The sequence below is a fragment of the Vombatus ursinus genome, unplaced genomic scaffold (genome assembly GCF_900497805.2).
Source record: "Vombatus ursinus unplaced genomic scaffold, bare-nosed wombat genome assembly UNPS02010548.1, whole genome shotgun sequence".
In the NCBI taxonomy this organism is placed as follows: domain Eukaryota; kingdom Metazoa; phylum Chordata; class Mammalia; order Diprotodontia; family Vombatidae; genus Vombatus; species Vombatus ursinus.
The window spans coordinates 1,220,067-1,231,096 of NW_020950326.1; the positions used below are offsets into that span (position 1 = coordinate 1,220,067).

At 32.5% G+C, this 11,030-nt stretch overlaps 1 protein-coding gene across 1 annotated transcript in view; it reads left to right on the forward strand.

Annotated features, from left to right (window-relative positions):
• DPP10 (dipeptidyl peptidase like 10) overlaps nucleotides 1-11,030 on the forward strand; it is a 934,204-nt gene that overhangs the window by 233,125 nt on the left and 690,049 nt on the right. The window lies entirely within an intron of this gene.

Here is an 11,030-nt window from a genome sequence, read left to right on the forward strand (position 1 = left end):
CAATTTGCTTAAGTCAGGATGTTTTGATTTGAAATGATGATGAAGATTGTATTCCTTCAGAATGGCTATTACTTCTTGGCAAACAAGGCACAATATTCTGTCTCTGGTGTAAGTAAACAAGTTTCTATTTGTCCATTCTGGATTAAACAGTCTATGTTCTGATTTGATCTTCTGCTTCATTTTATCACATTTTATAAAGTCACCCCAAAAACTTCAATGTTAGAACCAAAAAAATCTCCACAGCAATGGCTCACATACAATGAAATACTGAACTGAATGTCTGACCTTGGAAACAGCGCCAGACATTCATGTAAGTTGAAGGGCAGTGGAACAGCGAGGGAGGGCAAGAAGCCCTCCCTTTGTTGCCACTCATTGCACAGCAGGCATCAGCTGTGTTGGTGCATGGCTGTGCTCACTTTGTCCCTGTTCAATGCCATGTACTTGTCACATCGTTACCTTATTTTACATCTTCTACATTGGCCATCTGAAATCCTTTGGTGGGCTGTATGTTGTGCAAGCCTGTTATAGAAGTTGAAGCTTTAGTGTACAGAGAGCATTCGGGAGTCAATTTAGCCAAGAAAGTTGAAAATTATAATTTGGTAGGCAGATGCTTTTCAATTTTTTGGAAGGGACTATGATGATCAACCAACAAGAGATTCATTGAGAACTGGTCATAAGAGGCTAATTACATAACCTTTATTGCCAGAGTTGTTAAACTGGTAAATTAGGGAAATGTTTTAAGTAGATATGGTTTATCAATTTCAGTAAAGCATTTGACAAAATCACTCACCATTTCCTCCTGGACAAAATGGAGACATGTGGACTAGATGTTAGGACAAATAAATAGATTTGGAATTGATAGAAAAATTGATTTCCACCTGGAGGGGTAGCTCTAGTGGCTACTCATAGACAAGTCTCCAAAGGGGGGTATTTATTTAGCCTGATCTCCCAAAACCTTGTTATTGGCAGTTTTCTTCATATTGTTGCAGGGACTGTCTCTTTCATTTTGAACTCATAAAAATATTGAAGGGATATCTAATATGTTTGATGACAGAATTATGATTCCAAAAAATCTCAAAAGGCTAAATCTAATATGATATTTTATAAATATGAAAGTATAGTCTTGTGATGTATTTATTGTTGTTATTATTAATATTAATATTCTTAGTTTAATCTCTACAAATTCAGAATGGGATGTATATAGCTATACAGGAAGTCTACTGAAAAAGACCTATCTTTAAAAAATTTTGTAAACTCAATTCTGTTGACATATAATGTGACTAACATACAGGTTAATGGGATCTTTGCCTGTATTAACAGAATTTTTATTAACAATAAAGAATGTCAGATCAAATGTGGATTGTGATTTTTACTTGTGATTGCCATGCTGTAATAGGAAACAAATTAACTAAAGTGTGCTTCACAGAGGGCAAATATACTGCTGTCCTAAATCCACATAAAATGATGATTTGTTTAGGAAAATGGAATTATTTAGCCTACAAAAGTGAAGCCTTATGCTTATAGAAAGACTTGATAGCTGCATGAATTACTATGTTGAAGAATGCTTAGATTTATTGTCTTTGGATTCAGAAGAAAAGAGTAGGAAGTTGTAGAGAGGTAGATTTTGCCTCAATATATTAAAAAAAACTCAGAGAAGGACTATGACATGGTGTATGGAGAGCTGACCTTGAGATAAGGTAGATGTGGTTTCAAATTCTCCCTCTGAATCCTACAATCTATTTGACCATGGGTAAGTTCACTTGACCCCTTAGTTTCCCAGGCAAATCTTTAATACTCTAAGTTTTAGAGCAGCTGCCCATATATACTGGAAAATGAAACTTCTTTATTGACAGTTCTCTGTAACAATGAAATCACAAGTCTGACAAAAAAAACAAAACAAAAAAAAACATTCTAACTATTAATGTTTTCTAAAGTGGGAATAGAATTAATTGTTTTTGACTTGCTTATAATAGTGATATTCAGCTAGAAGCTGGATGTTCCCTTATAAATGTTATGTGCTATAAGTAATTCTTTGATCTCAAATCTATCTTCTATTAAAATTTTATCATTTGTTTATTTGATGTGAGAAGTATCCAACTTGAGAGTCTGAAACTTAACCTCTCTCATGTCGACTCAAAGATGTCACTTGTCACCTTAAGTATATAAGACTTTTATAACTATCCTCTGATTTTGAGCATCATTGATATCTGTCTAATTTCAGGAGAACAAGGTCATTTACAAATTCACTTTCATATGGTTTACAACTCAATTTTCTGGTCCTACTCATTCCTGTCATCTCAGCCCCATCTATCATGCTCTTCACCTCCTTTAGACCCTAATGCTAAGGTAAATGTCTGTACATGGCAGTTGTTATATATGACTGTGCTTATTTGTTTTCAACACATACATATTTGTGATAGTCCTGTCTTTCCTATTATATTCTAAACCTTCTTAAGATGCAATATGTCTTTGTGCCCCTTGTAACTCCACATGACACCTGCTGTATATAGTACTCTGCATAGTAAACACACAGGAAAATGTTGCTGAATCACTAATTCACCATAGTGATAATTTATTCTGGGACTACAAATTTCAGAATGGAAGATATCATCTCTGAGAATGTCTGTTTAACTAGCTTTGTACAACACTTAACTTAGTGCTCCATATGGAGAGGTGCTAAGGAATTATACTACACTAGGTACAATCAAAAGAGAGCATGGTCATTAAATTTCATAATGAGGCCAAATTGACTAGGGTAGTTAGCACCTTAAAGCACTGGATTAGAATGGAAAATGACCTTGGAAATTTGAAAAGCTGTGTTGATACTTGATGTAAACAGGGGGATATTTAACATAAGAATAGCAAAGAACAAATAAAAGATAGGGCAACTCTGACTCTACCTGAATTTATTAGAAACTAACAAGTGAAAAAGAGCTGTTTCCAGTGGAAATAGTAAATCCAGGGGAATATAATAAATAACTTTGGACCAGATGATGAAAACTATGATGTTGGGCATGAGAAAGAAAACATAGTATACCAAGGTATGTCAATATTATTCAACACACTTATTTTAAAGCATATCAATGTATGTTAATTAAATAGTATACTTATATATGTTTTGAATTCTTACATTTGGTAGGACTACATTGAAAAAAATTGCTCAGAATTTGAAATGAGAAAAAATGATGAAATTTTCAGAGATAAAGTTACTATAATGATTAACATTTTTGACAAGTGACAAATATGGATAACTGGTCTTATGAGGGAAAGGTATATGAAATTATTGTATTTATTCCAACAATGTCAAGTATGAGGGGGAACCTAATAGCATTTCTTAGGATCCAAAAGTAGATTGACTAGGTTTTTTGTAAGTAGCTGTTTATTTTATCCTTGGAGAAAAAGGGAAGAAGGACTTACCATAAAATATAAGAAAAGGATATAGATTAAACATTAGTGAGAATCTATCGGCTGATACTGTTGAAAGACTTTCTAACTTATTACCACTTTCTCAAGGTCCTTTGTAGCTCTATAATTCTATAATTCAACTGTCTACCTTTTTTAAAAATCAAAAGTAAGCATACTATTTTTTATGTGTGATTGAGATGCTATCCTATACAAATGCAGCTTTTTTTTGTCTGAAGGTTTTCTTAGCTGTTCACATGAATTTTGCCAAGAGAGTCCTGCTTGGATAGTATTCTGTTCTAATGCCTTACTACTAACAATTACATTGATCCAGGATCTGGAGTCTTTGAACTAAAGTCATTAACATGTTCTTGAATCTTACATATTTATTAATAACATTCTTTTCAGCTGAATGAATTATTTTATTTGAGAAATGCATGTGATCTCATTTAATTTAAAATGTGCACACTCATTTTTTTATTAAGCAGATTGTTCTAAATTCCCACCTTAAAAAATTTTTCTTTTCTCTTTCCAAATTTCAGCTATTGATAGGAATTTTGCTTAGAAAGTCCTGATTTTATAACATTCCCTTCTAATGACTTACTACAAATGATCGTGGAACTGGAGTTTTTCAACTAATGTTGAAGTTCCTTATTTCCTTCCAGGTTCATAATTTTACAATCATAATTTTATCTCTAGTAGCAAGAATGAGCAAGATGGCATTTTCCCATCTCTGTGAAAGTATAATATACTTTACTTAGAGGATCAACAATTGTCAGTGGTTTTTGTTTGTTTTCTGCTTTGTAAGAACTTGATAATTAGCTTGTGCTATCAAGTTTAGAGTAAGCTTTTGAACCACACTTTATTTGTTTTTTGTTTTTGTTTTTTAGGCAATTGGGATTAAGTGACTTGCCCAGGTCACACAGCTAGTTAAGTGTCAAGTAGTGTTTGGTCTGAGAACCACACTAGTTTTAAGAGAGATTAAAAACATGTAATATAGAATTCAAAATATATTTTTATTAAGTAGGTTGTTCTAAGTTTCCATGTTGAAAAATTCTCTTTTTTCTCTTACCAAATTTCAATTATTGATTTGAATTTTGCTGAGGAAGTCATACTTGTATAATATTATTTTATACCTCACTACAAATGATTATAAATGATCTAGGAATTGAAGCCTTTCAAATAATATCATTTACATATTCTTGAATCTTGCATACTTATTAATAACATTCTTTTCAATTGAAGTAATAACTTCAGTTGAGAAATGCAGGTGATTTTATTTTAGTTACAATGTACACATTAAAATTTTTTCATTAAATTCTAAATTTCTACATTTAAAGAAGATCTCCATTTCTAAGAACACATTTAATCCTATGACTTATTTGGAAAATTCAGCTTTCTTAGTGCTAAAGAGCTTTTAAGATATCATATTTTAGTTAAATAAGACTATTTTAAGAATATATCAAGGGTCATAGGTATAGATTCCCACTTTATTTGGAATTTTTTTCTTGAAAATATAAATATCAATTTTCCTCAAGATTTTTGATGCAAAGTCCTGCCTGGGCAAAAGGAAATAATTAAATCATCCTCTCAAAACTACCTCTTGTCTCATGATTCTGTCTATACCTTTATCTTTCACATAGACCAATTTAAGAAAGAAAAATTGGTGGTGGTAATATTGCTTATTAATTGATTTATCACTTTAGGGCAGTAGGCCTAATCTCCCATTTTGAGGTAAAAAGAATTGGCAGTAAGCATGTTCCACTTAAATGCTAATAATCAAACCTGATTTGTTTGTAACTCACTGACCCAAAGACTGCACACTAGATCTGTGTCCTAAAGAAATTAATGACTGAAGTAAAAGACAAATATGTACTAAGATACTCATAGTAGCTTTATTTGTAATAAGGAAGTGCTGGGAAAAATGTGTCCAACAATTGAGGTATTAATGATCAAATTAAGGTCTGCTAAAGAAATGGACTATTGTTATGATATATGATGAATATGAATAAATTCAGATTAACTTGAGAACAATTGTATGGAATAAAGTAGTGGAAAACCATAGTTTCATACACACACACACACACACACAGAATTATGGGAACTACACAACTATACATACCTATGTATACATGCATGTTAGTATATGTGTGTGTGCATATATTCATATATTTGTTTATGTTTGTATTGTATATATACATGTATGTGTATTATATGTGTGAATGTACATATAGTGTGTGTGTGTGTGTGTGAATTTCCATGACTGAAACAATGTAAATCAAATCAAGGAAGAGCAATGAAACCTTGGTCACTTGTAACTACAAATATCAGTACATACTGCAAGCAGCTATAGATCTCTTTTCTATCAATATTCAGGAAGCAACCTTTTCTTTTCCCCTCAGGGAACGCACTGTGTAAATGTGTTTGAGTATTTGGTGGGAAGTTTCTGGGATTTCAAAACAAAATTTATTAATAAAACTATCATAAAAAAGAAAAAGCAGCATATATGTCATTTAAATACTGACAATCTGACTTAGGAAGGTCAGAAGATAATTTAGTTAAGGAAAATAATTAAATAAGTACTGTAAATATTTTCAGACTTTGAAAGTTGGAGGGTTAATTTGATCCACAAGAAATTCTTTAGTTATTAGAATTTATGTTGGATTGGCTGACCTCATGAAATACAGAGATCTTTATTATTTTCTCTGTAAAAGGGAAAGGGAGAGCCTGAAAAGGCAAAGCATGGCCCCCAAAGATATCATGCGTAAATGATAACATATCAGACAGAACAATGGAAACACCTAGGGCTGCAACTGAAACATCAAGGAATCTCTCATTTCCCTTTTGCCCTTGTTCAAATAGGGAAATTAAAGTCCACTGTAGTTCCAAAACACAAGATATTTGTCTTTTCTTTAACTGTCATGGAATGCTTCCAGAACAGCCTTTGAATATTCCTTCTACACATTCTAATTAGAGGTTTCCAATTCCACATAGCAAAATTATTTTGCAGTAAGAATACTGAAAGCATTTCAATAAGATTTGTACTGATCTATTATGCATTTTAATTCTTTATTTTTTGCCAGACTTTTGGTTTTATTGATTTAAGGAACCAGTGGTAGGAAAATTTTATCTAGCAATGCAGATTTATCAGTATACTGCAATTTAGAGAGTTGCCTTGAATCCAGGGAAGTTAAATGGTTTGCCCAGTGTTGTATACTAAATATATAAGCCTTGAATTAGGATCTTCCTAAATTTTTTACTAGTTCACTATATCACATCTCAGCTGACTTTGACAGCATATTTTGAAAGAAATTTTCATTTAAAAGGATTTAAAGTTAACCTACCTATGGATGTACATCTGTTCTCATAATTCAGATTGTATTACTTTGAACTAAAGTACCTGCAAAAAGAAAAAAAACTACATAGACAATGAAAATCATAATTGTAAGTCCCAGGGTAGGAATGTCATTAGAATCCTAAAACTCTCTGAGTCCCTTAGGTTTTAACAATAGGCATATTCATCACTTTTATCAGTGTATATTCTGCTTGTTCAATGATAGTGAGCTATGAGATATTATAGTCTTTGAAAAAATAAAATTGAGGTTTACCTGAAGTCAGTATAAAGACATGATGGGCATAAGCATGCTGCAAAACTTTAGAAATGAGGAAATATATAGAAGCAGTTGTGTGAAGAATGCTATCAGAAATGTGGAGGAAGAAGACTGTCATGCAAAAATAAATAATGGACAGCCTAATAAAGTTTTCAATTAGTATTCACAGAATTCCAGAAAAATTTGAGAAGGCCTCCACCATGTTGGATGTCATCCTCTTCTTTGGCAGATGTGAGAAAGTATGGGCAAAAGTTGCATGTAATGGAAAAGTATAGATGGTTTGTTATTTGGGTGATTGGAGAGGATAGACACACAGTTAAGATCACAGATTCATTAGACCACTGTCTAGTTAGTGAAATTATACAAAACATTTGCTCACTTTCTCCATAGTTTATATTTGGAACTAATAAAAGTTCAGTGCTTGATTTCTGAAACCTCCTCCCATATTTTCAGTTGTGGCCATATTCAGTTTCCTATATGAGGTTTAAATATCCTTATAAATCTAAAGGAGAAGTCACAACAAGATGAAATAACAGTAAAAACATTGGATTTTGATGAAAAAATGTAAGATTCAATCCTAGTCCTGGCACTTGCTATCCATATGACTTTGGGCAAGTCACATGACCTCTGTAGGCTTTAGTTTCATGACCTGGAAAAGGAGGGTGCTTACTTTAGTGGTTTCTAAGGGACTTTCTAGCTTAGAATTCATGCTCCTAATAGAGGTATTAATTAGGTTTGAAACATTAGACCTACATTTAAATCTTTGATCTTCCATGTACTGCCTCTTTAATATTGGAGAAACCACTGCTCTCTGCTTTCTCATCTTTAAAATAAGTGGTTTAAATTATACTAGCACCAAAGTGCCTCCTTGCTCTAAATTTTCTCATTCTAAAAAAAAGCAGCAAAATAAGAGCAAAACAATGTATGTTATTTAATAAAAGGGGAAAATATGTTGTGTTCTTAAGAGATCTTTAAACTAGCAGCAATTATGTTCACAATCTGGAATTTGTGCATGACTTGGATGATTTGTATTCAATATTCAGCTAGAGATATATAGGAGAGAGATCAAATTATTTGGGACACAAGCTAGCGTTATGTCTTCAATGAGTAATGCAAGTAAAATTAAAATGGAATAAGAAAAGTAATTGCAAACTACCCTATCCCAGTAATAACCATTAAAGGACTAAAGATCACCTTATTGAAGTAGGAATAGATTTGAATTTAGTTAAATTAAAGGCTGCCCAGAAACTAAAATTTTATCTTTTTCCCAAAGTAAAGTATTCTGAAAGTTTATCAAATTATATTTTCACTTCTACACTTAATTACAAGGGAATTATATGAAGTACAGTTGACATTAAACATAATTTGTTTGAGTCTTGATGTCAAGAACAAACTAAATAAAAAAGTAAAACAATTTTAGTAAAAAGTAAAACAGTGCTTAGTGCCAGAAATTGTTGTTGTTATACATTGGTCAATAGGAAGAGAGTTTTCTAAGTTTATATGACCAGGTTATTTTAGTTGAATATTTTCAAGCAAGATTGCTTTCTATAAATAGAAAGCTCAGAAATTAGTGTCGTAATAGAAAGTTTGGGCTGCCATACCACAAAATGGGAGTATTTTTAACAGATAAAATAACATTCTCAATTATACTTTTTTATATTCATATTACACCTGGTAATATGTCCATTTTGTAAAGCAGAAAACTAAGGTAAAGAGAAAGTGACTTGTTCAGGGTCATAAAGTCAATGAATGAAAGGCTTGAGACTCAATATAAAATGTCCCATCAACCACATTACCTTTCCACTTGAACACAGTGCCTTACTATCAGTATTTATGAAATGAGAATATCATTTTCACATGTAGATATGGGTTCATATCAAGTTTTTAATAGCCAGGATTAGACTTTTTAAAATCATAGTCCCAAGGCAGCAATATTAAGAAAATGACATTGAAGAAAATATTACAATTCTTTTGTAGGCTTTTTGTGTTTCATTCAATCATAGATTAAATGTGCTAATGAGAAAGGAGAGTCAGAGAATTTTTAAAAATATGGTGAGACCCCAGTAACAAAGGAGTGGGTAAAATAATGAAGAATGCTTCCAAATCATGACAATAGTTAAATAGTATGAGAAATTTAACAGATGATGAATGTGAAGTTTCACCCTGGCATGTAGAAGCAATTTTTCTGGTGAAAACAAGCAGAGAGGTATATAATATATTGTTATACTATAACTATAATAATATAGCATATTGTTATACTACAAAGGTTATTGTATTTGAGGGAGATGCCTATGAAAGTAAAAATAGGGCTAATAATGTCCCATGCTGCAGAAACAGAAGAACTAGATGTAAGTCAAGAAAGGCATTGCCTCTTATAGATAAAGCCTGATACAAATATAATTGCAATTCTTGATCCCAGAAAGGACCTGAGTTTAAAATCTAATCAAATTATTGAAGATGCACAGAGCAAGAAAAGAAAGCTTATCAGGAAATTAAAGAGTCTCTTTCATGAAAACAAAAAAAAGACTTCAAAGGATGAAGCATATTTAGTGTTGCACAAAAGGAGAGTTGATTACAATATGTGAACATTGAAGGGATTGTGGTAAGACCTTGGGGGAGTCATGTTCATAGAAGGAAGTAGGGCATGAAAGGTCACTCTCTTAGGCTAATTAAGAAGATTAACTGTCATATGTATAAATAAAAACTTTATTATAGGCCCTTGAAACTCAGAGGGTACATTAGGGACAGACTAGTGCAAAGGAGGTTATGATGTGCAAATGGATGATACACCTAATACAATTTCAGTAAATTACATTAAGCCAATGTTACATATCTTCCATTTTTTTTTCATATTTCCCTCTGGTTCACCTTTTAACCAGTGAACTGATACTAGTATTTAAATATGTAATTATTGATATATAGCTAAAACTGAAGCAGTGGCTGTTTTTAGTTAAAAAGTGTATTATATTATGAATTTAACAAGACTCAAATCCAAACATTTCAATGACTGAAGAAGAAAAAGAATGGATTGTATAAGAAGGTGTGAACTTGTTACATGATTTTAAAGTATATATTAAATTTAACAATCTGTCAAAAGAAATGCTTTATTTGTTTTTTTCTTTTTTCTTTTTTTCTTTTCTTTTTTTTTAGTTTTACTTTTCAACATTTACTTCCACAAGATTTTGAGTTCCAAATTTTCACCTCATCTCACCCCTCCCCCCACCCCAAGATGGCATGCATTCTGAATACCCTACCCCTAGTCTTCTTTCCCTGCTATCTCTCCCCCTTTTCCCCTTCTATTTTCCCACAGGGCAGGATAGATTTCTGTACCCCTTTTCCTGTATTTCTTATTTACCAGTTGCATGTGAAAACATTTTTTTAAACATGTGATTTTTAAACTTTGGGTTCCAAATTTTCTCCCTTCCTCCCTCCCTACCCACCTTCATTGAAAAGGCAAACAACTCAATATAGGCTATACATTTGCAGTTATGCAAAATACTTCCATAGTAGACATGCTGTGAAAAACTAACTCTATTTCCCTTAATCCTATCCTGCTCCCCCATTTATTCTATTCTTTCTTTTGACCCTGTCCCTCCTCAGAAGCATTTGCTTCTGATTACCCCCTTTCCCAATCTGCCCTCCTCTCTATCATCCCCCCTACTCTCTTGTCCCCTTCCCCTCCTATTTTCCTGTAGGGTAAGACAGATTTCCATAGACAATTGAGTGTGTATGTTACACCCTCCTTAAGTCAAATCTGATGAGAATAAGATTCACTCATTTCCTCTCACCTTCCCCTGGTATCCCTCCACTGTAAGAGCCTTTCTTTTCTGGTTTTTTTTTTTTGTGAGATATTTTACCCCATTCTACCTTTCCCTTTCTCCTTCTCCTAGTATAATCCTCTCTCACCCCTTAATTTTATTCTCCAGATATGTCCCTTCATCTTCAACTCACTCTGTGCCATCTATCTATCTATCTATCTATCTATCTATCTATCTATCTATCTATCTATCTATCTAT